A 26,516-nucleotide genomic window follows, 5' to 3' on the forward strand; every position below is an offset into this window, starting at 1 on the left:
TAAAAAATAAATCGCTTTTTTTTTTCTCTTCCCCCAGTTGCTTTTTATTGATTATATGATGAGGAGGGAGTGAAAAGTCTGTGCTTTAATAGATAAATCTCGATCTCTTCTAAGAGCTGAGTTTACGGCTGCAATAGGCTGCCAAATGAGTTTGCTACAGTCTAGTGCTCTGCTCACACGCAGGCTGGCTGCCGCCCTTTCCACCGGCAGAAACCTGCTGTAGGAGAAAAAACACAACCATCAATAGGCTTGCTTTAAATTTCTATAAACATCTGGAAGCAGCTCTCCAGATGAGAATAATGAGGGGGCTGTGGAGAACAGAATTTTAAATGCATTAACTTCTGTACAAGAATGTTTAAAATGTCCATCCTCTGCTAAATTACATCACCCGTCCTAAACACCTCTTAGCTTGGGGGATTTCCAGAATTTGTCATCTTGGTGGGGTTTTTTGTGGATGATTCTTGTGGGGTTGGGGAGGGATTGAATTGTTTCAAAGTCTGGGTTTATCTGCACTTAATATATTGGTGGGGAGATATTTCTCAGCACAGTTGCATGAGGAATTTGCCAAATATCTCGGGTCTACTGGGAGACAACAGCTTCCCGGGCCCCATTCTCCAAAAACTTCTGTATGTATGGGCACAAGTTCTGTGTATACGTGTACTTGTGTGTGTGTGTGCACACAGAGATCCTATTTACCCACCATGCCCATACTATCTTTTGACTATACAAAAGAATATATTTATGTGCTTCTACTGCATCGCTTGGAAGGCATAGCTCTTGCCTGTCATGCAGTAAAAGACAACGAGCTGCCCCTGCTGAAGAGAAGAGAAGGGTGCTTAAAAAGCTACCTGTCAATAAATATTTGTTCTGAATTGTGATTTCACCATCCTCCTGCTGTAGGCTAATCCCATCAGTATGAGGATAGAGGGGTTGAAGTGAGCCGAAGATTAACTGGAACTTCTGCAGTTTCAAGTGTGTGAATTTTTTAACTGGAATAAGTTTAAAAAAACCCACAAAAACAAAGGGACACCCCCCCCCCCCCCCCCCCCCGCCAAATTGTTCTTATCAAGGTTATATTCCAGGGAGCCTTCCCCTCTGGTATTGGTTGTTTTTCCACCGTGCGCTCCCCATCACGAGAGCTCCCTTCTGAACTGTTTTTCTTCTCAGCTGCTAAAATAATGGTAGAGGGTGACCTAATTTTAACTGGTGCATATTTCTAACAATCAGTGGAAACTATGCGCCTTTAACGGCCTTTTGAAAGCGTCATGTTTTTGTGGAGAGCAGAAAAGGGAAATAAGCTAGCTGGTGCTGGCGCTGCTGGTTGCATGGCTCTGCTGATCGCGTTTCCTCTTGCTGTGTTTGATTCTTTCGGTGCGTCTGTGTGTTACCTTATGGGGTGAAAAAAAACACCCAGAAACGTTCAAGTGTAGGCTTTCCGGGAGGTGAACACTTCTGTGTTCCCTTTTTGTCCTGCTGTACAAGAAAAAAATCCTCCTCTTAATGGTTTTTAACTTGCTGGAGTAATCAGGTTGTCCTCGGTGTGATTCACTTGGTACTGGTGCCAGACGGGATGGTGACGGGGGTGGAGGGGGGAGCGCTGCTATCCAAACCGAATTAGTAAGTATTGAGGTATGAGTTCAGGCTAAGACTGACTTCAGAGCTTTCTTAAACTGAAGTCTTGGAATAGCACCCGCTCTATAAACAAAAGGAGACTTTGATATAAAGCATACATAACTGTTTATGGTGTCCCACCCTAAAACCCAGCGCAGAAATAAGATCTCTGCGATTCTTTTCCTCCAGATACCACCGCTGTATTTATCTCTCGCAGCAAAACAAATGGATCAACTTTCAAGACACACAGACCTTCTGGCTCCCTCCTAAAACAGCCTTTAGAAGTGGTCCATACCTAGGAGCAGTGTCTTCTGTAATTAGACGCTTGTTCCGCTGCCATTTCAAACCCATCTCAGGCGAGGCTGGGGTATTCCCACCCCTCTGTGCTGGTGCTACTGGAGGTGCACCATTGCTGTCCTCTTAGAGGCTGTGCGTGCCTCTGGTTGTATTTTTGGATGTGGAAGGAATAATTCATTGTGGTGTCTGCTCTGGTGCTGGCTTCCTAGCCTGAGCTTTGCAGGTCCATCCCCTGCGCTCTCTGCCAGGAGCCTGGTGAGCATCACCTCCCCTTCACATGGCTGGTCCCTTTCTGAAGCACGAAGAGTAACTCTCTCGTTGGGAAGAGGCAAAAGTGAGATGCTTGTTCCAGGCAGGGGAGAGCATCTTATATTTGTGTGCTGCGAGACTGCTGAAACAGGACTGCAGCCCTGATGTTTCCCCCAGAAAACCTGACTTAGCACCCAGCTCTAACACTGCCACATGGCCGTATTTGTGTTGGAGACTACAGGTGTCCTGGTGGTAACCAGCTGGCCTGCCCAGGACCTGGAGGCACACATGCAAGGTGCAAACCTCCCATTGATCCCATGGGATAAAGTGCATGGTTACGTTGTTCTGATAATTGAATGATAACACGGCCCGACGGGGTGGGTAGCCTGAGAAATGTCTGGTAGTACCACAGTAACGGGAGTGTCGCGAAAAGGAATGGTTTGGACCGCTTAAAGAATGCCTCCAATGGTATTAGCAAAAATGATTTAATAGGAATTTATATAAAAGCACAACTGCACAGAATTCAATGGCAAGGTTCACTGTTACTTAATACATGGATGAAACGTACACAGGAAAATTAAGTTAGAAACAAACTAGAATAATGTATACAGAACCAGAAGATGCGATAGGGTAAAAGAGAAACATACAAAGGAAAATAGGGTTAGAATTGATTTATCGTGATTGGTACAGAGATTAGGAATGTAAAAAGGTGGGGGAGACCCTCCCGTTGAGTCACGAGGTTCAGAGAAGACCCCCTTGCTTTCTAAACTCCTGTCGGAGTCTAGGCGCGGCTGGATCAACTCCTAGTCCCAGACTTGGTCAACGGTTTATATCTAAAGTGATTATAATAGCAGCGTGAGATTCATTCTCAGTTGAATAAAGTTCACAACGGTGACTTACGTATAGATTTGAAAAGCAATATTTGTAATATACTTGCTATAGAATATTGAGGTTAGTACATACACACATGCACAAAGACACTAAGAGATATACATATAAGCAAGTAAAAGAGGTATACCTGTTAAAAATTCCCCTCGAGTTCAGTGAAAATATTCAAGTCAAACGCTTCCGCATCTTTCTCAAGGGGCGAAGGGCTGAGCCTCAAGGAGCGGAGAGTGTCAGCCCAAGTCTTGCCGGCTTTCGGCGACAGACCTCCGATCTTCGCAAACTGAAGAGTTTGCGAGCTCCGAGAGGCATCCCGCTCGGGGGAGATGCCGGTCACAGCTGCTGCGGTCCAGGAGAGCTCGAAGGGTCTCACTTAGTACTGCTGTTTATAAGTTCACGAGATGATTGGGCTTTAGTCATCAGCAAATTACTGGGATTCCAGTAGCGCTGGTACCGTTTCACATGAGTTACGATTCAGATAAGGAAGGCTCCAAGGCTGTCGGAGAATGAGTTAAGATTCAGATACGGGATGTTCCAAGGCTGTCGAGAGAGGACTGAGATATGTCCCAAGGTTGTCAGGAAATGACTAATTATCCCTATTCCCGTCCCCAGCCTCCGCCAGGCAGGAGGAGTCCTTGGTACGGTCAGTGCAGCTCCCTATCTTAGCCATGCAAGAGTTCCCGGTGCGGTCAAGGGACGCTTAACCGCCCAACTCATTACACTTATGGTAAGGCCTAGCGAGACTTCCCGAGTTTGTAGATCAACCCGGAGAGGGGAAGAAATGCAGCACCACAGGGAGCCATCGGAGAGCAGTGGTTCGGGGAGCCAACCTCAGGATCCGCTGTGTTGGAGAGCTTGGGGAGACCCTACCACAGCACGTGCCTTCTCCTTGCTCGTAGGAAAAAAGAACGTATTGGCCAAGTCCGGTGCATGCTAAGAGCTCCCAAAGGGAATGCACTCCTCCGCCGAAGTGTGGGCACCGGGATGAAGCTCGCTGCCCATCTTGCTTTGATCCTGCTTTCTGGGTCACGATCCGAAGATCCCTTTCAGGTGGTACCCAATGCTTCTGTAAATCAAAGCCTTGTTCCCTGAGCCTTGTGTTCCAGAGGCAAAGGTAACTTGTTCGGATTGATCTCTGTATTTTCAAGTAAAGGCCTTTCTTTGCTCAGGACTGCAGGTTAAAACAGCACTTCGGTGCTTCCCAGCTCTGGCCGTACCCCAGTGACACCTGAACGCTGCAGGAGCCCTCAGCAGCAACCCGCTCTGCTCTCTCTCCTCTAACCCCAACCACAAGCTCTTCACTTTGGATAACTGCAGAGAGAAATAACGTTCCTCGTTCGCTGCTTAACAATCTCTTGTGAATAGCTTGATTTTTATTTTAATGAGAGACCGCACCGTTGATGGTTTATCTCTCTAATTGAATTGGAAGCTTTTCTTTATTTTCTAATAGTCCTGCATCTAATGTTACAGATTGTAAACTGTTTTTGATAAAAGGCTGAGAGCTTGCTAGCTCCTCTGCCAGACATTGTTGCAGTAGTGGATTTTTGTGTCCTTGGATTTTCTTTTTTTTAATTTAAGGTGTTTAAAGAAATGGCTAACAGGCATACGATGAGTTGGACTTGGGGAATTGAGCCATTGCCTCGCTGTTTTTTAGCAGGTAGCTGATGGCTGAAAGCAAAACTGTAAACACAAAAATCACTAAGACCCTTTAGAGAATTATCTAAAGTGTGAGGAAATGCTGCTTTTATGTTCCAGAACATTATTATTACTGCTTATCTCTACTTTGCATTAGAGAGCAAGCAAAAAGTCCTTCAAATACTGTGTATGCTTAGATTGCCTGGATAAATCACAGCATCAGGGCCGCGACTGCTGGTGTGTCACACACCAATAAATACATGGGTTGAAAGAAAAAGGACACTAGGTTACTCAGAAATACCTTTCCAACAGATAGTTACACAGCTGGGGGAAGACTTGCAGTGGGCTACTTGTTGTGCACCGAATATGTTAAAAACCAAAGCAATCCCCTGCTGGTTTTAGACCTGCTTAGCCATGGACGTTCGCACGCTGGCCTGTGCGCAGCGTCGCCAAAGCAGGATTTTGATGCAAGCTTTTGCAATAGTGAAAAAAATCAGTAAATAGGTCAGATGGTAACCTTTGCCTCTCTCATCTTGTGTAGTTTTACAGCACTGAGCCGGGAAATAAATGATGTTGAGATTACATACGCACATGCTTCTTCCCAACCGTACCAGGAGGACAACGGTCATTAATGCCAGGTGCTGCTTTGCTGAGTGCTCTGGGGATGCAGCTCTCCATTTACAGCTTTAGCAAGGCTTTATTTTACAGGGTACAAGATACAGTACTGTGGGCTAACTCCATAACGGCACAATAACTATTGATTGTTTAATTAGCTGGTAAATGCCATATAATCGCTAAGCCATTACGCAGCATTATTCTGCGCTCTAATTTAGAGCGTGTGGGATCCGTGAGCCACAAGCCTTACAGCCGTGGCTCCCCGGGGAGCTCCTCCACCATCATCAGAGGATGGGGCAGAGCAGGGGTCACCCCCCAGGAGCCACCTCAGGGTGCCACCAGCCACCTCCAGCAGGACACCGGGCCCCGGGCTGTCCCTGTCCCCTGCCAGCCCAAGTTAGGCAGCCATTTGAGGAGGACACGGTTTTTGCAATTGCTCGTTGTTGCGCTGCATCGTGTCTGTCTGGGGTATATTACATGGGGGGTGGGGGGGAGGATGAAGAAATGCATCCCAAGGTCTTTTGTCAGGGTTTATTTATTTATTACCCAGCTGGTGTTTGCCAGAAGCCAGGACTGATCCACCTGGAGGCAAACCCCCAGGTTTGACCCAGTAGATGAAGAAGTTGAGGTGCGTGGGTACGAGAAAGTGAGTAAAGCATTTGAAATCCAAGGTTGCCTGTTGCTGGAGAGCTGGGAGCAGCAGGGCTGCTGGGACACTTTGGTCCCTGAGTCAAACCCCTGAGACTGTCCAGAGCCCAAGCCTCTTCTCGGGGACATTGTCCCGGAGTTTGTAGATGCCAGACAAGGAGGGATAACGCGTGTCCTGCCCTCCCGGGTGCTGTTTGCGCGCTCCCCCGCACAGCGGCATCCTTCCTAGTGGCACCCCGGGCATCCCACCGCTGCGGGCTGCTGAGGTAGCAGGTGAATATGCTAAAGAAAGGCTTTTAGAAGACTTTTTTCTTTTTTTAATTTTTTTTTTTTTTGAGGGTAAGTATGAGAAAATAACTAATGTGCGGTCTGTGCCACGTTTAGCCTGCCCGAGGTCTGGCTCAGCCCGGCTGCTGCTGATCAAGCGCTGGGCCCTTGCATCAACCCTGGTGAGAGTAGAGACTCTGCAGGTTCCTGGGTCATTATTAGCAGTTCAGATAATTAGCCTGAGTCAAGAATGACATTAATTGTTTTTAATAATCAGTTGTTTTATTGTCTCTCTTTCCAAAAGGCTGATGGTCAATAGTTGGATAATTAATCACTGTTGCTTTTAGCCGTGTGGAAGAAGTTACCATGCTGCACACAATTAATATTTCCTGGGGATTGTTGCTGTAAAGAATTAATCTTAGTTTACATACACAGCTTTTATAGCTGAAGACTGACTGCTGTGCCTTGCTTGAGAGACCGGGCTGAATGCATGCAACCCACGCGCGCTGCCTGCAGACCGGGTCATGCTGCTGGCCGCCCCTTGTCCAAACACCCATCCTGCGGTGGTGGCTGCTGTGTGATGGTCCTGAGCGTGCCGAGGGCACCTGGTGCCCGCTTTCACGGCCCACCAAAGGAATTCAGAGCTCCGTTGTCTTGCAATCTAAACAAACAAGCTTTAACAGCCAGCTATTGCATTTGAAGGTGCATTGTAAGCATTTCCCTTTTCCCACCTTCTTGTTTATAAAATGAACTGTGGTGTTGTGAGGCTGGGTGTGACTTGAGCCAGATGGGTTCTTCTAACATCGTATCCTTGGCTTTGGGTCCTTCTTTTTGTTTTCAGCCTCTTCAGAGATCGCTTTTGCTGCATGGCAGGGCAGGCTGAGCGTGACCGCATGCGCGTGTATGCATATAGCCATCCCTCGTCATGGTCGGACGGTTGCTGCAGACTGAGGCAAACACATGAGGGCTTGGTACCCTCTGATTTGGGTAGCTCCCCGGCTTTCCCCATGATTTGGTGCTGCGCTGAGAGCCTGCTCCATAGGGCTGAGACAGGGAAGCACCTTGTCTCTGCCCCGCTGGTGCAGCAGAGAATTTAACCAGCGCCGAGCTGATGTGCCCCATCCAGGGCTCTTCTTTCCGCTGGGATGGTTTTGGTGGTGGCTGGGACCGCTCACATCCACGTCCAGATATGGACCTGCGTGGGTGGGCACCGGCCGCTCAGCATCTTCAAGGTCGCTTAAGGGCCGCGCGAGCGTGAATGGATTTATGAGACTTACAAGCTGCTTTATAATCCTTTCATATTACAAGCACAGTATTAAATATTAAGCCATTGTTTCCGCTGGGATGGCTCCCTGTGCCGGCAGAGAGGATGACGGTGCTGCCGTGTGAGGATGCTTGCTGGGCTGGGGGTCTCTGCTGCTGCCGTAGGCACCGGCTCATGGGTGGTGCTGGGCTTTTATCAGCTCTTATTGGGTTGCGGGAAGGGGCTGGGCTGGCATACTGGTATGTGATAACACGTGCTAGTGTTATCAGAAGGAAAACAGGCGACCTCAATTTATCAGCTTCCCTATGATGTTAAAATACATCTAGAAGAGAAGGTCCTTTCCTTGCTGACTCAAATGGGGTATGTGTGTTTCTGAAACGGGAACTTGTTTTTGCCATGCAGGCAAGGAAGTCTTAACTGGAAAATGCTTAAAATGATGTTTCACTCTTAAAAAAATAAAAAATAAAAAGCAAAAAAAAAAAAAAAAAGAAAAAGCTTTGTTACCAGAGCAACTGGTACATCTTGTGCTGCTTCATTTCTCTGAAACACAGAGAGAGCCCTCAGCCCTCCCTCCCTCCCCGCAAGAAACCAGCCCACACACACCTACGCACCAATATGTCACATTAACTTCGCTGCTTTCTGAATAATGTAAGGGAAAGGTGCTTTTTACATTTCAGTCCTATAGAACACAGGTTATAAAAGGTGATTAAAAATGTTCCTGTATTGCCTTCCTTTTAATCTCTTATTACCTTTCCTTCCCCTCTGGAGTTTGTGATGGGAAAGGGCAGGGTGAAGGTCGGGAGCAGAGCGATGCATCTGTGAAGTGACATTTGTCCACTCTCCCTTCCGTTGCTGGAGGCCCTGCTTCTGTAAATACCACACGATTTTGCAGGACAAAAAAATATCTGCAATAGCATGGGGAGAAAAAAGCTACTTTTGAAGATGCTAAGTAAAGTCAACGGTGTGCTGCAGAGCATGGAGGACATGGTGGTGGGTCTTACAGCACTGTTTGTGTGGGTGCCAGGCATGGATAGGGGTGGAAGGAGAGCCCTCTCCTTGACTTGTGGGGATTAGAAGATGCTCCGTGCAAGTATCTGCTCTGCAGAGGATGCGAGGAAGCACCATGTCCAGTATCAGCACCTCCTATCCCATAGGAATGACTGGACTGGGAACTCAGACCTGTCTTTTCTCAGGTCTTCTATGAGGACACTTGAAGTAGGCCAATTCACTGTTTGGCTCTACAGCCCCAGCATCCATAGGTTTCATGGTTGTGGACCAGTGCTGCTGGATGTGTGGCCGGTTTTATGCGAGCGGAGCCGCAGAATAGCCTGGGAAGGCGAGGATGTGGATGCCCATAGCTATATTTAACACTGAGGTGTGAGAAGACTCGCTGCCTAGAGGTCTTCAAGCACCCCAGGAGAAATTGGTCCACGTGAGTTGTCAGGCTGGTCTGTGCTTGCGCGGCTGCTCTTGACGTTGCTCAAAGTCCCTTGACTTTGGTCAGGCTCTTTGGGTCTGTTCACGGTGAGATACTTGGGCATCCAGCTACCATCTGCATCGCTGAACCTGGGAGATGGGGGTGCAGGGGGGGGAGCTGTTTAGAAAATAGCCAACTTTCAGAACCGGGGTTATCGCATGTGAAAGCATCACTCACCCTTTTGGGAGGTGCAGCTTCTTGTCCTACTGAAGCTTTCATTTCTCTCCTCACTGCAATATTTTACAATAGCGTGTAGTATGTTGTAAGGGTGTGGGTGAGGTATGGATGCTGTAAGGCTCTGGCGGATTACAAAAAGCATTTGCTGTTAGGATATACCAATCTAATGGTAACCCTGGGCTGCAAGGCAGCAGATTAGGAGCATCTTGCTCTAAGTAGAAGCTGGTACCTGCTGATTTTTGTTGTTGTTGAATTCTTTATGGTATTTAAAGAGTTTCGGGTTAGTCTAGTGAATTGGAGCCTAATGCAGTGTACAGGAAGCCTCGGGCCAAGTCCACGCTGTTGCAGGCTTCTCCGGTCACCTTTGCTAAATGGACTCCTCTCCTTTCCCATCCCTTTCTTCTCCCCTCTCCTCATCAGAAACAGGGCAACGCCGGGCTGGTCTAGGGGCCGAGCTGGGAGCTGCGTGGTGGTACCAGCACTGGAAAGCCATCTATGAGGAGATGGTGTGCTAGGTGCCCCTGCACCAGCATTTTGAAACCAAAAGATTGGGGGTGAGGCTGGTTCCCAGAGGAGCAAAGTACAGCAGCTGTTAGCCATTAGTAGGTCAGCTGAACAAAACAATCTAAAGCAGCACTGAAAAGTAGGTTTGGGAGCTGGGAGGTGTTTCGTTCCTCCTGGCTCTGAAGGTGCCACTCTCAGCTGAGAAGGCAGGAGAGGACTTTTTGGAAGGTTTAGAGAAGGGGATGGGGAGAGCAGTAGCCTGGAAACGTTGGTCCCGACTGTGTATTCGAGGCATTCACGGATGCTGGAGTGTTTGTCTTCAGAGACGTTTCTTGCTTGTCATTTTTTATATCTTTTCAAATTTTGATGCAGCTTGACTTGCGGCTGACCCTGAGGACTTGAAGGCAAGCGATGCCTATGGGGAGCCGGTTGGAGCTCTGCATCTTCTCCTGGTTACGCTTTGAAGGCTTGCTGCAGAGAGAAATGTGTGTCTCTTGAAATCTGCAGTTTATTCTTAGGTTTACCTGGGAAGCCCTTTACACTAATTACCTAAAGATGGAAAGTGCCAAGCAAACACAGCCTGCTTCCAAATGTTGTGGGGTTTTTTCCTCCCCTCACATAAGAATAGCAGATTGGCAATTTTTTTTTTTTTTTTTTTTTTTAGGTCTTTAAATTTTTTTGTGTGTTTAGGTCTCTAAATTCTTGTGTTTGAATGTGCTCGTGGAAGTGTGTGGCTAGTAGCCCAACTCCATCCCCACATCTCCACCTTGCTGCGCTTGTCCCCCAGCCCCTGTCTCCCCCCTCGGCTCCCTGCGTGGGTGGCTGAGAAGGTCAATTAGGGCTTCAGACAGCACCGCAATCAGCTGGAGAGGAATGCGGGGGAACCTGAGCCTTCGTTAGCAAGAGCCGTGGTGATCCAGCCCAAGGAGTCCTGTGTGGTACGAGGAGCAAGGTGAGGTGTCCTGGTGGGGATGCGGGGCTCATGCTTGCCCGTGGGTGTGGAGCATCTCTGCCCGTGTGCTCGGTGCTGCATGTCCCGGGGCTCGCTGGTCTCTGCCAGCGGTCATCTACCTTGGGCTGGGGTGGGCTGAGCTACAGACCAGTGTGTTGATGTCCCAGGGATTACTTGTATTCTTAAACTTCCCCCCGCGCTGAGATTTCTTGCTCTGCACTGGGGCAGGGCAGTGCTCTAAAGAAGAAGTGTCGGTACGTGCTCCTTTTTCATGCATCACCTTGGTTTTCCCAGCAGAGAGAATGTGAAGTACGGGGTGCATCCAGGAGACTCAGCTGTAGCCCGCAGGTCTGCAAGAGGATGAGAAATCTAGGTTCTGGGCTGGGGCTGGCGGGCTTTGTCTTGGTGTGAATCTCTGCTCAAGTGTGGCAGTTGGACGCAGGGGCTGTAGGAACCTCCTGGGTTGTTGGGTTACATCAGTTGCATGGTTGGGGGCTTTCACTAAGGGCCACAGCAGCATCGGCAGCAGGAGCACCCTGGAGTGGGAGGGATGCTGCTCTGCCTCGGCTTCTGCTGTTTTATAGGGGTGCTTGCAACCTGTGGTGGTGAGTTTCCAAAATGAATAGCCTTCTGCAAGTCTTTTTTTTTTTTTTTTTTTTTTTTTCATCCACTATAAAGCTGAACCTGATGGCAAATGATACTTGAAATGACTTGGGCATGCAGGGGCAAAGAGGGACAGGGAGGTAATCCAGCCCAACGTGTTTAAAAATGGGAGCCATGGAGGGGAGAGACTTGCATAAAGGACAGAACTGGATTTCAGATGTCCATAGTTAATTTTACAAAGCAGCCCATAAGCCTTGTCTGGAAGCTGTGCTGGCTTTGTTAGCTCTCCACGGGCACTAAAGATCAAGAGGCAGAAGCACCTTATCTGGGCAAGACTCATTAACGCGACATGCTTCTCGCGCTGGAGATGATGCTTCACCTCAGCTGCAGGGAACAGGCCATGCACTGTGCTCCCATCTGATCGTGTTTCAGTGGATGTTGCCTTAGCTTGATGTCATTTTAATTTTTTTTTCCAGCTAGTGCTGGGTGGGGATATTTTTTCAATAAGTCTAGCTATTGAGTTCCAAATAAACAAAGAGTGTTAGCTCGTTATAGTTCTTCTCCTCCCTCGAGAAATAGTTATTAACAGGGTCAGTGTGAAGAAATGTATTTTATGTTTGTCTGCATGGTATCTGGACCAAATGAGATCAGGCTTACACAGTAAAACAGCTACATTAAAAAAATTTAACTCGTGGATGCCTCCTTACTAGTTAAAAGGTGTCATTCGTTCCTCGCAGGTTTGCATTGTGTTTTCCTTAAAATAACTGTTGGTGTGTGAACTTCAGGGTGGTTCCTCCATCTGGGCAAGCAACCTTGGGGTGTCTGCAGGGATTCCTGGTGGGTGCCCCAGGATGATGGGTGGGGTGGGGTGGGGTGGGATGGGATGGGATGGGATGGGATGGGATGGGACGGGAGCCTCTGCTGCTGAGCTCTCATTCAAGCTCCTCCTCCAGAAACCCTGTTGTAGTGGTAAGTAGTGGTTGGCATGCCAGACAGATGGTTGGAAAGGAAAGCTTGGAGCTTGTTCCAAGGCCTCTCCTTCTCCCTGTCCGTTTATCCTTGATTTTACCGGTGAGGGTGTAATGGCCAGGGCACTGGGCTGGTGGGGCTGGGTGCCTGCGGTTGGGTCAGTGTCTTGTGTGGCAGTGCTGGTTTGCAGTTTAAAAAAACCCAAACGTATAGATGACTGTTGCTGAGGAAGGGTTGAACACGTTAACCTCAATGACAAAGAAAACAAATTTAAGCAGTTTTTTCTTTTAAACTTTTTTCTTTTAAATTCCACATGGCAGATCTGTCCCCGCAGAGCCAGGACTGAGGCATGGCCACGGAGAGCAGTACTGCACTTATCTCCACCCTGAATTAAGCTGGTTTGCTTCCCGTCAAGGAGCAGAAAGAAAAGCAAGTCACTGCAATGGGACATTCATGGTAGCAGCCCCATTTTTCATTAATTGCTCAGGTCTCTGCCCACATTTTTCCACACCTGTATATCCATGTTCAGACGTACTAGGTTTAATCCTAATATTTCACAGCTTCTGTATGACAAATTAAAAATCCCTATGAAGCATAGTGAGGAGTTGAGCCTTCAATCTGTGGTGTGGTCTTCCAAGTGCTGAGCAGCTGGTGGCAGCCGTGGGAGTCAACGGCACCGTGTGCCGTCCCTGGGCTCCGGTGCGCTGCTGGTGCCGGTGCTGAGGTCCAGCGAGCGGAGGGGATGCGCTGGGAGAGACCCTCATCTCTTCTGCCAGGGTCTCCGGGGCCAGCCCCACATTGGCCGCAGTGAGATGCAGACAGGGAGCCATTTCATCCTTCCAGCTTACTCTTTTTTTTCCTGCTTTGCATCCCCTTTTGAAAAGGTGGGAAGTTTCTGCTCCAGCACACCTTGCAGTTGATAAGTCTTTATGCTAATACTTACCTTGGTGTTGCAGTTTGTCCCTGAGCAAAACCACTAGTTGGGAATATGATGCCTCATTAAGTATCTAACTTGAGCATTCAGAGGTCTCCAGCCAACCTCCCCCCTCCCCACCTGATACATAAAAACCTCTTTAGAGTTTGAAGCTCTTACGGACAACGTGAAAGGCTGGAAACACATCTTTATGTTTTACAGAAGTAGAAATTCACATGTAAGCAGTGATCAGGGCTTAGGAAAAAATGCAAATACCACTGGACTTGCCATTAGCCTCTTGTTTTGTTAGAGCAATTATGGTTATAGCCGCAGTGGGCAGTACTGCTGGTGCGCAGTGGAAATGCCTTCGCGTTCCTGTGCTTCAGAGATTTTCGCTTTCATACTTTAATTCAGCAGGTCCAGGATCAAGGCCAAAGCTTTTCTTCTCTACATAACTAATAGAAAGACGGCCAATTCAGCAGAATTTCTGTAAATAGCCTGTTCCAGATGAATTGCAAATTGTGTATCTGAATGCCAGTAGGGCTCACATGAGGGGTAGATTGCAAAAGAAAATGGAAATCTTGTGTTAGAGGAGCAGGCTTCTGAAACACAACATAAAATTGCACTTTCGGACTTTTGCAAAAGCAATGTTTGCTGTAGTCATGAAACTGCCCAAAATGCAGAAAACCAAAGTCTTGATCCCTGGTGCTGAAGGGCAGCATCCAGTGGACGAATCCTCCCGGTCACACAGAAAACGCTCAGCATCTGCTTAAAATCCTATAGCAGCCAAGCAGCGAGCTGGTCCCTCGAACATCTACCGAATGAGCTCCTCCAGTATTTTTTACTTTTTTTTAATTGACCAAGCACAGCGTCTCTTGGGATAGAAGAGCCGTGGCAGTCGTGGTGTGCTTTGGGGTACTCTGCCTTTAGCATCCGTACAGAATTGGGGGTTTAGGGGGGCGGTGGGTACCGCAGGGGAGCTGCTCGGCCGGGCGGTGGGCTGGGGCATGGCCCCCCCCAGCACTGCCCACTGCCCATGGGGTTCAACACCCACGGGAACAGTTGGATTCGAGGTCTGTCGCTGTCTAGCCTTTAAAACCTGGCATGGATGGGATGGGTTTTTCCTTCACGCTGGCTGCCATGTAACTCCTCGGACTGTAAATGGATTTGCACGCGTGCTGCTGTGCTGGCATGCCGGATTGCGCAGGGCAGGGGAGATTCAGGTTACAGCTTTCTGCTTGCGGAAGGGCACCGGGGACAGGGAGAGAGGCTTGCTCTCAAGCTGTGTGTGTGTCTTTGGCCTGGGTTGACCTGGGCTCTGCGAATCGTTTGCATTTAGCTTTGCTGCGGAGTATGTACAGCATATTTGTTCGCCCAGGTTAAGCACTACAGCACTGCGCCAGGGCTGCATCTCCATCTTGCAGCCTTTTTCTCCCTTACGGCTAACTTGGGGTTTTGGGTTGGTTTTGTTTGTTTGTTTTTTTTGTTTTATTTACATCTACCGGTATTAGCTGAAACTTGGCACGGCTCAGGAAAATTGGTGCCTTTCCCGTGCTGTTCCGCAGCAGATACAGGCTTGCATGCAGAGTGGTGCCAGCAGCCAAGCGAGGGCACGTAGCAAGGGACATGGATTAGCCAAAGGGCCGACGGTAAGAGCACAATTTTGGGCTAGCCCATCTGACGAAGACGAGCCTCCTTCCTCCAGATCTGTCGCCTTTCTTCTAGAAAGAGCCCTAAACCTGTGATACGCTGCCCGGGGCCGTGTTTCGCGAGGTCTCAGCACGTCACCAGTTGGATTTAAATACGGTGAGGGAAGAGGCTGGGGGGGGGGACAGCGAGAGCCCCGTCCCTCGCGCTGGCTGAGCCCCCGGCAGCAGGTTGTGCCTGCTGGTGAGGGTCCGAGAAACCCCAGCCAGGCTGCGAGGGCAGCCTGCGTCCCTGGGGAGGGGATGCTGCTCCCGGCATAGCTACAGCAGCGTACGCCTTAGCCTCTGCTAATTACTGCCTTCAGCCCTCTTCGATGCTAGGGAATATCGCTCAGGTTGCGTGAGCCCGCAGATGAGTTGGCACGGGGAGAAATCCAACGATGGGCAAGAGCAAATGCTCTTGAAAGCTCAAGCACACACTCCAAGCATTAGGCTTTTGTTCCCTTATCGGTGACCGTTCACAACCTATTTGGGAATGCACTTGAGAAGAAATAAGCTAATTACATAATTTAATAAAAGATGTGAGAGTACCAGTCTAAGCATGCCGGCAGTGTTGGAGGAGCTGGGGCTGCAGAACGTGACTTGCGTTGCACGGGAGAGATTAATCACGTCGGCTCCTGGGAGACAGGTCTGCTAGAAAGGTGGTTGTGTTGGGTGCACTGTTCATATCGTTAAAATTAGGCTGTGTACAAAAACTAATAAAACCAGAAGAAAAGATTTCTAGCAGAAGGGATCAATAACTTGAAAGCATTTTAATTCAAAATTGGAAAAATGAGACCAGTTATGGGCAAGGAGAGTGTATTAATAAAGGAAAATGAGTATTTCTTACTGCTGGTGTGAAATGAGATAATTTAAGAGAAATGCTCTAAGTGCCTTTTGTCACAGTTAATGCCTTTTGTTAGATTTCCAAGCAAAATGGAGCCTGGGACTTTCAATTTCAGGGTTCTCAGATGATCAAAATACCGTGGGGCAGTCTGATCATCTCATACTTTACTGGAATGAGGTCATCAATAACTTTTGCCTGGGTGTGATTTACACAGTTGTCAGTGTCTGAATTGCCATAATATGTCTCTGCCTTGGAAAAATGCTGCATTCGGAGGAAAAAAAAACCCCAAAGCAGGAGCTCTCTCGGTAGCTGGTTCACTGCTAATAATGGATACAGAAAAGTGATTACTTGTGATCCATTCAAATAGAAAGGCTCAGCCTCTAAAGCTGGAGGCATGGAAGCTGTTACAAGGTCAAGCAGTGTCCTTTAAGGAGAAGTAGGTGGCGAATACTGTCAGCTGCAGATAACACATCTGCAGCATCATGAAAAGTACATCTGAAATTAAGATTAAAGGTGCTTTGCACTCATCCGGAGGGGGGGGGAAGAGAAGATAGAGGCGAAATCAGAAAAAAAGAGGATTAGCTTTTGGTGGGTGACAAGCGATAGCTCTGGCCAGGGAGAGATTTAAGCAGCAAAGTGCTCAGTAACCTGGGGAATTATCAGAGGTTTCTGCAGCTGCTTCCAACTGATGGTCTTCAACAGCCTGAAATTCTTTGTGTTTGAACCTCTCTCTCGCCCCATGCCTATGTGTGTACATGCACATACAAAATCTCATCTGCAGCCCCAAATGGCAGGCTGGGAATCCGAAAACCAGAGGCCCTGGTCATCCATGCTTGCAGAAGTCTGCTTTAATTTTAGAGGCCTTAGTTTACATTGAGGCAAAAAGGGATCTGGCCTTCAGCTGTGCTGGTAGACATCTTTTTTTGTTGACAGACTGCAGGTCAGGGTGCTGAGAGCTTCTGAAAATCAAGTCCTCCTGTCTTGGTAGATGTTTTCAAGTTTCTGCTTCGGTAAATGGGGCTAGGAAGCTTTGGTGAAGGTCCTGCAGGAGAAACTGGACCTCTTGACTGATGGATATGAGCCAAAATTAGCATTTCTTAATATGTTGAAGAGGGAGATACTGTCAGCTTTGTCAGTCCCACCATGCTGAGAAACCCCAGTTTGTGACAATACGTTTTGGCTACAACCTCTCTGAGGAGTAGGAGGACTCAACCCTTTATAACCGTGGCAGTGGCTTCACAGGTGGGAAACTTGGATTCGTGTTCCCAACTTAGAGTGATCCCGAAGGAAAATACCTCCCCTGAAGCAGAACAAGCAAGGTCCAAGGGGTCTAATGTGCTTTTCCTCCACCTTGGGAAAACACCACAGCCAAACAAAACCTACGGGTTTTTCATTCAAATCAGGCACTTCGATGCAAATCTCATTCTTGCAAAAACTTCCAAAAGGCTTGGGGTTTAATTCCATAGTGGAAGAAAAATGCGTTTGCAAATCTCAAGCATTTTGGGCAGTCGGTGGTGGTGTCCTGGGGTCGGCGGTACCCAGGACCGCGTGTCTGCTTGCTCCCTCTGTGGCAAGATGCTTGCTGAGCCCCGGTTCATTAGGTCCGTAAATGCCCGGGCGTCTGGGAGACCTTACTGGTGTCTGGTCCGTAGCTGACCTTTCATTTTGCTAGCAGAAAGTGAAGATTAACCCTGAGATCAGCAGACTACAGTGAAGATTGCACAACCGTGCTATAGGATAAAAATAGACACAGAAACTGGAAAGGGGGAATATCGTATCTGTTAAAGATCATCTATGTGCTATTAATGGACCGGTGACCAGGCCTCATCCTGAGCTTGTGGAAGCTTTACTTGCATAAGAAAATTGTGTATGAACTATAACAACCTGCCAGGTGTGTGTCCTTCTTGTACGTACGTGGACCTCGCCTTCTCCATTTTCTCATCTGCCCAAGCTAGTCTTATCAAAGCAGCATAGTGTTTAATCTGAGGCGAGCGTCAGAAGAATAAGCTACTATGGTTTTCGGTAGTGTGGTACAAAATTCTTTCTGCATTTCTTGGCGCTTAGCTATTAATGAGGCATTTGTTCTGTTTGCTTAAAAACCTCCTAGCAGCTAGCACATGTGTGCTATGCAAATTATTTGTGGTCTCGTTAAATACTATTTTTCTAGGAAGGGGAAGAACTGAAATTAGTAGAGGAAAACTAAGTAACATTAACCCTCTGTAGGTTGTTCCCTCATTAATTATTTTGGTTATTTGGCTCTTGTGATGGAACTGAGCGTGCCGCTGTCGTTAACAGCGGTTCGGGGCCTCGGCTTGAACAGTCACGTACCCCTGAGTGCTTACTTCGGGTGGCAGTGGTCCAGAAAACTGCCAGGATCCTAATTAACACACTTTTTCAATGGACAATATTAATATTCATACTATTATACTGTAAAATGAGTAATTTGAATAGACAGAATGTCTTGCACTTTCTTGATCTCTTGTGGATTAACCTACAAAAGGCCATTGGCACTCATTCTTTCAGGCCTTAATGGGTACAAAGGCTCCTAATAAAAGTGTGGGGAGCAGAGGTACCTAAAAATGTGTAGCAAATATAAAGCGTCTGATAGGGATGTTAATATTTTGTTAGAGCGGCAAAGGAAAATGCGAAGGGAAATGCTTGTAATAGATGAGCACCTCCGAATGATGGAGGGGTAAGGAAGGCAGCTCTCGGGAGTGACCGGTCCCACAACATCCATCTAAATGATGTCAGCCCAGCAGCGGTGATGCAGAAGTCCCCCAGCTGAGCCGGTGCTTAGAGGAGAATAGTACTGAAAGGGAGAAAGCAAATATATGTTTGACTGGAAAACAAAAGGCTTGAAAGGCTGGTCATGTTTTATTGATGCCCACCATTAGGGGCTACCACAAGATATACTGCTGATTTTAGCAAAAGGAATGGAAGTGTGGAAAATGCTGTGAAAGAAAAGAGATTCACCCAGAGGAAAAAGCAGAGGTGCAACTGAAGCAGAAAACACTGTATTTAGCAAACAGGTTAAGAGGCATGAGGGTTGCAGGATATGTTCAGGTAAGCACCAACTCATTTACTAAAGTATCCAGATTACTCCGTTCACCTAAAATACGTGCCCCGTACGTGCACAAACCATGCTATAGCAGATACCCTCTGCCTCTCCCGAGGTCTGACTGACCTTGAGTCTTCAAGGAAAGAGAAACTGGCTTTGGATTCAGTATTGAGGGAAAACCGCTGCTGAAAAAAAGATGAGTCTCGGCACATCTTCGGTTCAACATTCAGTATGGAGCAGGCTGTTAGCTGGAGGGAACGAGCTTTGCAGTTGCTCCATCCTCTAAAGAGCCTTTGCTGGTGCAAATAGTGCAAGAAGGAGGCTCTTTCGGTAGCTGCAGGTTTGGCTGTGGTCCCTGCAGGACTTGAGATCCTACAGAGACGTTGGTCTGTCTTCAGCAGCAGAGGAGAAAGCCTACTTGAGTGCAGAATTGATGCTAACAAATTGTATTTTGACTGGCTCGGCGTAGGAACGAGACCGCATTGAACAGAATCGGGGGATACTTTGAAGAATGGATAAAAGGGAGCCGAGTGAGAGGGCAGCTGTGGACACAGATTACCTGGACCCAGGATGGTTTCTGGTGGCGTCACACACAATCTGTGCGTTCGCGGGGCCTGACACCAGCTGTGGTCTCTTATGGAGGATGCGAACACGTCTTAGATCCCAATGAGGAGAAGGCATCTGTGAAAAACAGCCTTTTTCTAAAGAGGAAGGTGACTGTGTAGCGCCATGGGGTTCACTGTTTAAAACTGATTTAGTTCACTTTGTGTGCAGGTAGCTTTGACTTCTGGATGAAAGCTTAACCATGGAAACCGTAGCTGCTAGTCAGAGCAGCAAACCTCTTTCTGCAGAGCCTGGTCTGACTCTGCTCTGCTGGTGGCATCTTTGTCTCTGTCTCTGTGGCCTGCAGAAGCTGTTGGAACGGGACAAACCTTTTTTTCTGGAGGTAACTCATCGACCCCTCTGCCAGCAGCCGAGATGGGGAGACAAGACTGCCTTACCCAGCTGACTTTAGGTGCTGCCTTTCAGCTGGTGGTAAGACCTGAAGCATTTGTGTGTCTCTGCCTAGGCTGCACCCATCAGATGTTCAAAGATGGGTGGCATCTGCTCTTTTCAGATAGCTTCAAATACTTCTTTTTATGGTGTGTTCTTAATGAACTCTTACCTTTGGTACCTCCCATGAGCTCTTTCCATAAGCTGGGGCACGGTGGGTCCTATGCAAACACTGAACATGGATGATTTACATGCCTTCGCCCTTTCAAACCCTGGCACGTTTGTGCATTCAGCAGCAACACCGATGGCCATGTTAGCTGTCACCTGGTCCACCGTGTCCCAGCTGGAGCATGTCCCCAGCCTGCATCTTCATCGAATGTCACCCTGAGAAATGGTCTCATAGCATAAAGATTTGCATTGAGCTGGGAACCTGTTCCCATCAACTTCTGGGAAAGTACGTCCCCATAGGTATCGGCAGGAGTGCCGCAGCAGGGGCACTTGGTCTTCTTGGCTCTGTGAACTCGGTTAAATATAAAAAAAAAAAAAAAAGTAATAATTAAGGTGAAAGGAGAAGAAAAAGAATGTCTTCTCAACCTGTGCCAGAGGTTACTTGAGTCCCTGCACAAAGGAGCCCACTGGCGAGACTGGAGGCATCCCGTTAGCCGGGAGCTAATGGAAAAATTAGAGGCTTTTAGAGCCTGAGTCAGTGTCATGAATCAAATGCTGAAAACCTGCTTTGTTATTGCAGCTTTAAGAGAACTAGCAAATCTCCTTCAAGGAGTTTCTGCGATTGAATGAGTGGAAAATAAAAGTCCACATCCCACATGCTTCTCCACGGCCGCCGTGGGGGGCTTGCTGGGGCTGGGGCTGGCAGGCTCCCCCGTCAGCCCTCGCTCGCGCTCTCCGCAGCTCCCTCCCTTGAGCAGAAGATATTTTGGCTAGCAGTGAAACAGCCAGTGAGTCAAAAAAGGAGGAGGGGGAAAAAAAAAAAAACCCAAAGAAAGGAGAGAGGAATAATAATAAAAATAATACTCCAGCCCGTTAGAAGGGGAGGGAAGCGAGCCGCGAGTGGTGCAGAGCTGTGACTCACAGGCAGCTCCGCTCCCGACGCGTGCCGAGCCAAGCGGACGCAATACTGCAGCATCTCCGCTGACGGGCTTGGCAGCCTCCCGACAGCCGGGGAGGCAGCGAGGCCGGTGGGCTGCGCTGCTTTCCCCCATCCCCTTCATCCCTCCTCCGCTCTCGCTTCCAGCCCCGGTGTCTCCTGTCTCCGGACGATGCCCGGATCAGTCCCTGCCTCCGCACGGAGGGTTGCCCCTTCGCTCCGGCGGCGGAGAGCCGGCGAGATCGAGGAACGGGAATCGCGGCACCGGAGCGAGATGCCCGGTGCTGGGTGGCACGGGTACCCTCCTGCCGGGTTCACGCAGGCGATAAGCTGAGCTGAGCTCCCTCGCTGCTGCTTCCATCTGCCCCGCGTCTTTGCTGCCAGAGTTCATAGAAGTACTGAAATCTATTTTCCTGCCGACACTTGCTGTCCTTAGGTGTCCTCCTTTTTGCGAAGCGCTTTCGTTTTAATTGATTATTTTTTGGAACTTTTGGAAAAAGTCCCAAAGAAGGCCTTAAAATAGAGAAATCACGTAGGTTTAAATATTTTTGAGGAAGGCTGGGAAAATATTCTGCAGCCTGCTCCATGACCTTTTCATGTCTCCTACGAGGCCGATAGCAACTTATTTTTGAATAATCCCCCAGCTGCATTCAAAATATGAAAAATACTCATTTGTATAGCTGTGTATTTTGCTTCAAGGTGACAGAAGTAAGTTAAGCCTTAAATGTACTGACTGTTGGCAGGCCAGGGCTGATGCCAGGAGGGTGTTTGTGTCCATCAAAACACCAAGGCACAGGGCATGATTTTTTTATTTTTATTTAATCTCCCTTATGAGAAGGCTAGGGTTAGCCAGGCTAGGCTTGAAGGTCAGTCTCAGCTCCACCTAAAAGCTCGCATGGCATTTTACTCAGCTGAACTTTAGAGGGTTTATTGCTTCATTCTCTAGCCTCAACCCAGGAATTATTTTCCCCCTTTTTGTAGGAAGGACGTTTTCTCCCAGATCCTTTGTTTTGGTGATGGGGGAAGGAGACTTTTCTGGCCCAAAATACTCAAATGATGGTTTCCTGGTAGAAAAAACTAACTTCTTTTTTTTTCTTTTCTTTTTTTTTTTTTTCCTTATCCCAAAATCTGTATATAATGCAATACCTGTCTGGAAACGTGCGCTATTTTTGAGCTTTGGTTCCCATTCTGGGGTTTTGCTTTGTTTTTAATGCGTTTCTGCAGTGGGAGCTGCTGCTGCTCCAGCTAGCTCTCCTCACTCGACATGGAGATAGTTAATGAGAGGTCTTCCAAGGCTCCCCTTTCTCAGCCACATGCCTTTTCCTGCCTGAGGTTAAGCGTTTCTGCTCCTCAGGAGCACCCTTTGCGGGAGCAGCTAATTGCCAGCGGCTGCGGAGGTGACGGTGCCCTTCGTCTGCCAGCCGGAGCGAAGCTGTTAGCGGCGTGACAGCACGGAAATGAACTGTTTATTTTCTAATTACTATTATTTTGGCAGATCTTCTGAAGGGCCTGTAACCGATCTCTGACTTTGGCAAGGGGTGGCTCGCTCCAGCCTTGGCTGTAGAGCCGTGTTGTCCCGGTACAGCGTACACAGCCTTTGTCAAAATACTGTTTCTTGCTAATTTTGTGTAATGCTGTCGGAGGTACTTGAGGCTGGGACTGAGCAGCCGGTGAAAACTGCAGTTGGAGGGATCCGTGTGTTCATCCATCCTTCCCTGTCCCGCGGGATCCCCAGCTGCCACGGGCAGTGCAGGGAATAGGGATGGTGCTCTGGAATAGCTGCCCCGATGTCAGGATTGGCCTGTGAAAAATGTCAAAACACATACTGTTTTGAACAGAATGAGGTGTCTGCTTGCAAAGCAAACAACTTTTGTTGGTTAACTTGAGCTCCCCACAGGTTCACAAATCTTGGGCTGTGCAGAGGTGAGGCACCCAGCTTGCTTGGTGTTGCAGTACAGAAGGGACGTCACCTCTTGTGGTTATTTAACGATGACTGGCTCAATCTCGTCCGTATTAGTTCCTAATGTGGTTATTTACACGCTCAGCCCAAGCATATGAACAGCCCTTTTGAAATCAAATGGGGCTGCTTGGGTGTCTAAGGGTGATGTTCTCCCCTTTATTTTACTGGCCCTCACATGGTCAGAAGATAAAATTATATTATGTTTTTCTCCTGTGAGACCACATGGGTATATAAGGAAGGGACAGATGGGTATAGATGTACCAGAAAGAAGAAAGCCTCCTCCTTCGACACAGGCGGTGGCCGAGGAGACCCTGCGAACGCCCCTGCTGGGGCGCAGTGGGGGGAGGATGCTCAAGTCAAAATAGCAAATTACTTTCAGCAGCCTTTTATTTAAGAGCCAGTCTCAGTTACTGCTCCAAGACCGGTTGAGTATGATGAAGAACTAAGAGCCGGCGGATTATTTAAAATTCCTTTTTTGCTCTGGAGACGGGGGGGGAAGTCATTTTTAAGCTGTCAGGGCTGTATCAATTCTCAAAGAGTAAGAGGGCGGGAGGGAGCGCTGCGTGGAAGCCCCAGGAGGTTTGCTGCTGCCAGGGTGGTGTTACAGGGGTCCCAACCCCGTGCCCCGGGGGTCACATCCTGGCCTGCCAGAGCAAACGGGCACGGGTGTTGCTGTTCCTTCGCAGGGCAGGCAGGGATCCGCGGCGGCCGGGCGGCTGCGAGGCGGGCAGCTGAGTCACGGCTGCGGCGAGGGGATGCTGGAGGAGCGAGGACCGTCTCAGCGGAGCATCCCTGCCCACCCTGCAAGGCTTCAGGTGGGACCCAGCGGATGGCTGAGGGTAGCGGAGGGGACATTACTTCCAGCAATTAAGACTTTCTTCGTTCCCGTCATCTTTCGGTTCTGAAGCAGCATTTACATTCATATCCGTTTTTTCCCTGGCTGCTGCGCGATTTGTGCCGAGGGGACCTCTTTGGCGAATGCCTCCGACAGAAGTGTGTGTTCTTATCCGTTGAAGCTGAAAGCCATAAAAAAAAGAATGACTTTAATGAACAGACCTTGCCGAATCACCACCTTGAAGCTCGAGCCGCTCATGTGAATCAAAACCTGCTGAAAGTAGGTCATATAGTAAAAATGAATTAGGTTTACTTCACATTTTATTGACTCTGCTAGTTTTTCATTCATAGAGGCTTATAGTTAGGAGTGTATCTTGTCTTTTTAGCGCTAGGCTGAGGTAAAAGGGGAAAATACTGTCCTTTTTCCCCTCCCTTTTAGCTTGCGTGTTTGGGGTGGTCAAGTATATGATGGATGCACTTTCTCGTTTCCCTGTTTATTCATTCTTTTATTCTCCTGCACGGAAGAACTGCTTAAGTGATGATCAAACTCCCATGGTGCGTTCACAAGTGGGAATTCAGCCTGGTACCAAAAGTTTGTGCAACACCTAAATTCGTCTTAAAACTTCCACGAAGGGCTGAAGTGGTGGTGTGGTGCCTGTTTGCAGGCAGATGGATTACGCTGCATCTCTTCCTCAGTGCTCTGCTGAACCAGGGAAGGACACTGGGACCAAGGATATTTGGGGTCCCCAAACCTACTTATCTTGTTGTAAAGGTGAGAAGATCCTGGGTGGCTGCACTGAGGTGGGCTGCAGAGCACACTCGCAGGTCCAGAGGGTGCCAAGTTTTTTCAAAAGGAAGATTTTCTTGTTGCCCCTCGTTTATATGATTCGCTTTAATTATCAGGGAAGAAGCACAAGTGAAAATCACGATGGATGCTTGTTTTATAGAGCTGCAAGCTGGACTCTGCTGCATGCAAAGGAGGAAGAGGGACCCAGCTGTGCAGCCACGTTTGTGAAGGTTTTATCACCAACGCAGCAGCCTGTTGCAATCCTGGGAGTTAACCTGGAGTTTTTAATTCATATTTGGGTTGCATTTATTATTCTATCGCTAACTTAGCCCTTTGTTTGTTTTGGCAGTGTGGGGCTGCAGCAGCAGCGTGCCACTTCCCAGAAATCTCTGTGGACGGGGTGGGGGGCAGTTGGTGGTTTCGGGCACTGAATAGCTGAGTATTTGAGAATGCGAGGAGCAACACTGTATTAATTTTGCTAAAACGTGGGACTTTTAAGACCAGTCTGGCTGGGTTTTGGTTTGAATGCTGTCACTGTCCCCATACTGTTGATAGGACAAAGCCGGCTGGTGCAGGCTTGGTGTGGGAGGTGTGTGCCTGGTGGGTTTCAGATAACCGCCGTGCCCTCTGTTTCACAGCCACGTGATCAGATGAATTATCTTTTATTTGTAACGTTAAATGTAAGTCAGTGTGGCTGGCTTACAGCGGAGCAGACCAAGGCCAGTGGGTAGTGTGTGGATAGGATAACCACGTAGAAGCGTGACTCTGGGACCTACAAGTGAGTCACTGTAGCTCAGACCCCATTTAAATGAATTCAGAAGGACTTTCTACAAGGCCAGTTGGCAGGATACATGCATAAAATAGCAAATAAAATGGCAAATAAATCCTGGAAACATCTAGATCTTGCGTTTCTGAATGATCCAGCACTGATCCCTGGATTTCCAAATCTGGGGAGTTTGAACCACGTTCCCACGGCAGCACATGGTGAAGGGAGGGATGGGAGTTGGGCTGGAAAAGAGGGGATGCAGTGGAGAGGATTTTCAGCATCCAAGCACTGCAGCCATGATTACTGAGCTTTGTTAGCATACGACAGATCAGGTACTTGTGCTCGGGATGAACTGGTCAGATTCCTCCCCAAACAGCCCAACTGGTCCAGTCCCTGTCCTTATGGGGCTGTTGCTCCTCAGACGTGACGGGGTGGGAACACTCATGGACCAAGGCAGCAGGTCTGGTGAGACCCTTCAGTGGAAGGTACTTAAATTGGGGTGTCTTTGGGATGTGCTGAGACGGGGAGTGAAAACCACAGCACAGTAACTTAATTCTTCAAGAGATTTGGCCAGCGTTCAGGACGACATGCAATATATCTTGGAGAACACGAGGGATGGGTTTGAACAGCCAAGGCTGGTGCTGAAGGAGGGGCAGCAAGGACAACAATGCTGCGCTTGATACCTCTTGCTGGCAGGGCTTGGGGCTGGTTACGCTGATCATTTCTATCCCTTTTTAGAAGGTTGGAATTCATTTCCATATTTTAAGGAAGATGACGGAGGGCTTCAGTGACGTGGTGGATGCTGTAGCCCTGAGATACTGCAGTGGAGATGAAGTGAGGTAGGTCTCAGCCTCCAGTGCTAGTGTGCCTCCTGGCTTTTTAACTGAGAATTAAATGCACTAATTAGGATTTGGGAGTGTAAACAAGGGGGTGCAGCTCCATGAGTTCGTTTGACCATGCAGTTACAGCTTGCAGCAGCTTCTTTCAACAGCACTTACTGCATGCAGGAAGGATGTTTTTCTGGTGGGAAGGAAATAAAAAAACCGTAGGCCAGATGCTCGCCTGTGGTAAGCAAGGGCAGTTGTGCCGGGCAGCGCCTGTCTGCCATCCTGCAGCTGGGAAACTCGCTGTTTAAAAGATGAAGGTGTGAGAGCTCATCTACGCGCTTGTGTGTCCTCTCCTCGGGCCAGGCAGCAGGACAGCATCGCGTGGGTTAGCACAGAGAGGGGACGGTCCTCCGCTCCCGGCCTCTCCCCCGGTGGGGCTGCCTCCTTGTGAAATAGTTTTCTGGTTTTGTGAAATCCTGGATTTCGAGGCGGTCAGACCTAACTTATCATCTGGCAGGTGATGGACTGCTCGCGTTATTTCTGCGGCGTGGGCACAACTGCAGGTCGGGCACCTGATTGGGATCAAAC

General features: G+C 48.5%; 1 protein-coding gene across 7 annotated transcripts in view; it reads left to right on the forward strand.

Moving 5' to 3' along the window:
• The window catches only part of TNIK (TRAF2 and NCK interacting kinase), a 167,910-nt gene that overhangs the window by 29,200 nt on the left and 112,194 nt on the right, over nucleotides 1–26,516 (forward strand). The window lies entirely within an intron of this gene.

The sequence above is a fragment of the Harpia harpyja genome, chromosome 12 (assembly GCF_026419915.1).
Source record: "Harpia harpyja isolate bHarHar1 chromosome 12, bHarHar1 primary haplotype, whole genome shotgun sequence".
Taxonomy (NCBI): Eukaryota; Metazoa; Chordata; class Aves; order Accipitriformes; family Accipitridae; genus Harpia; species Harpia harpyja.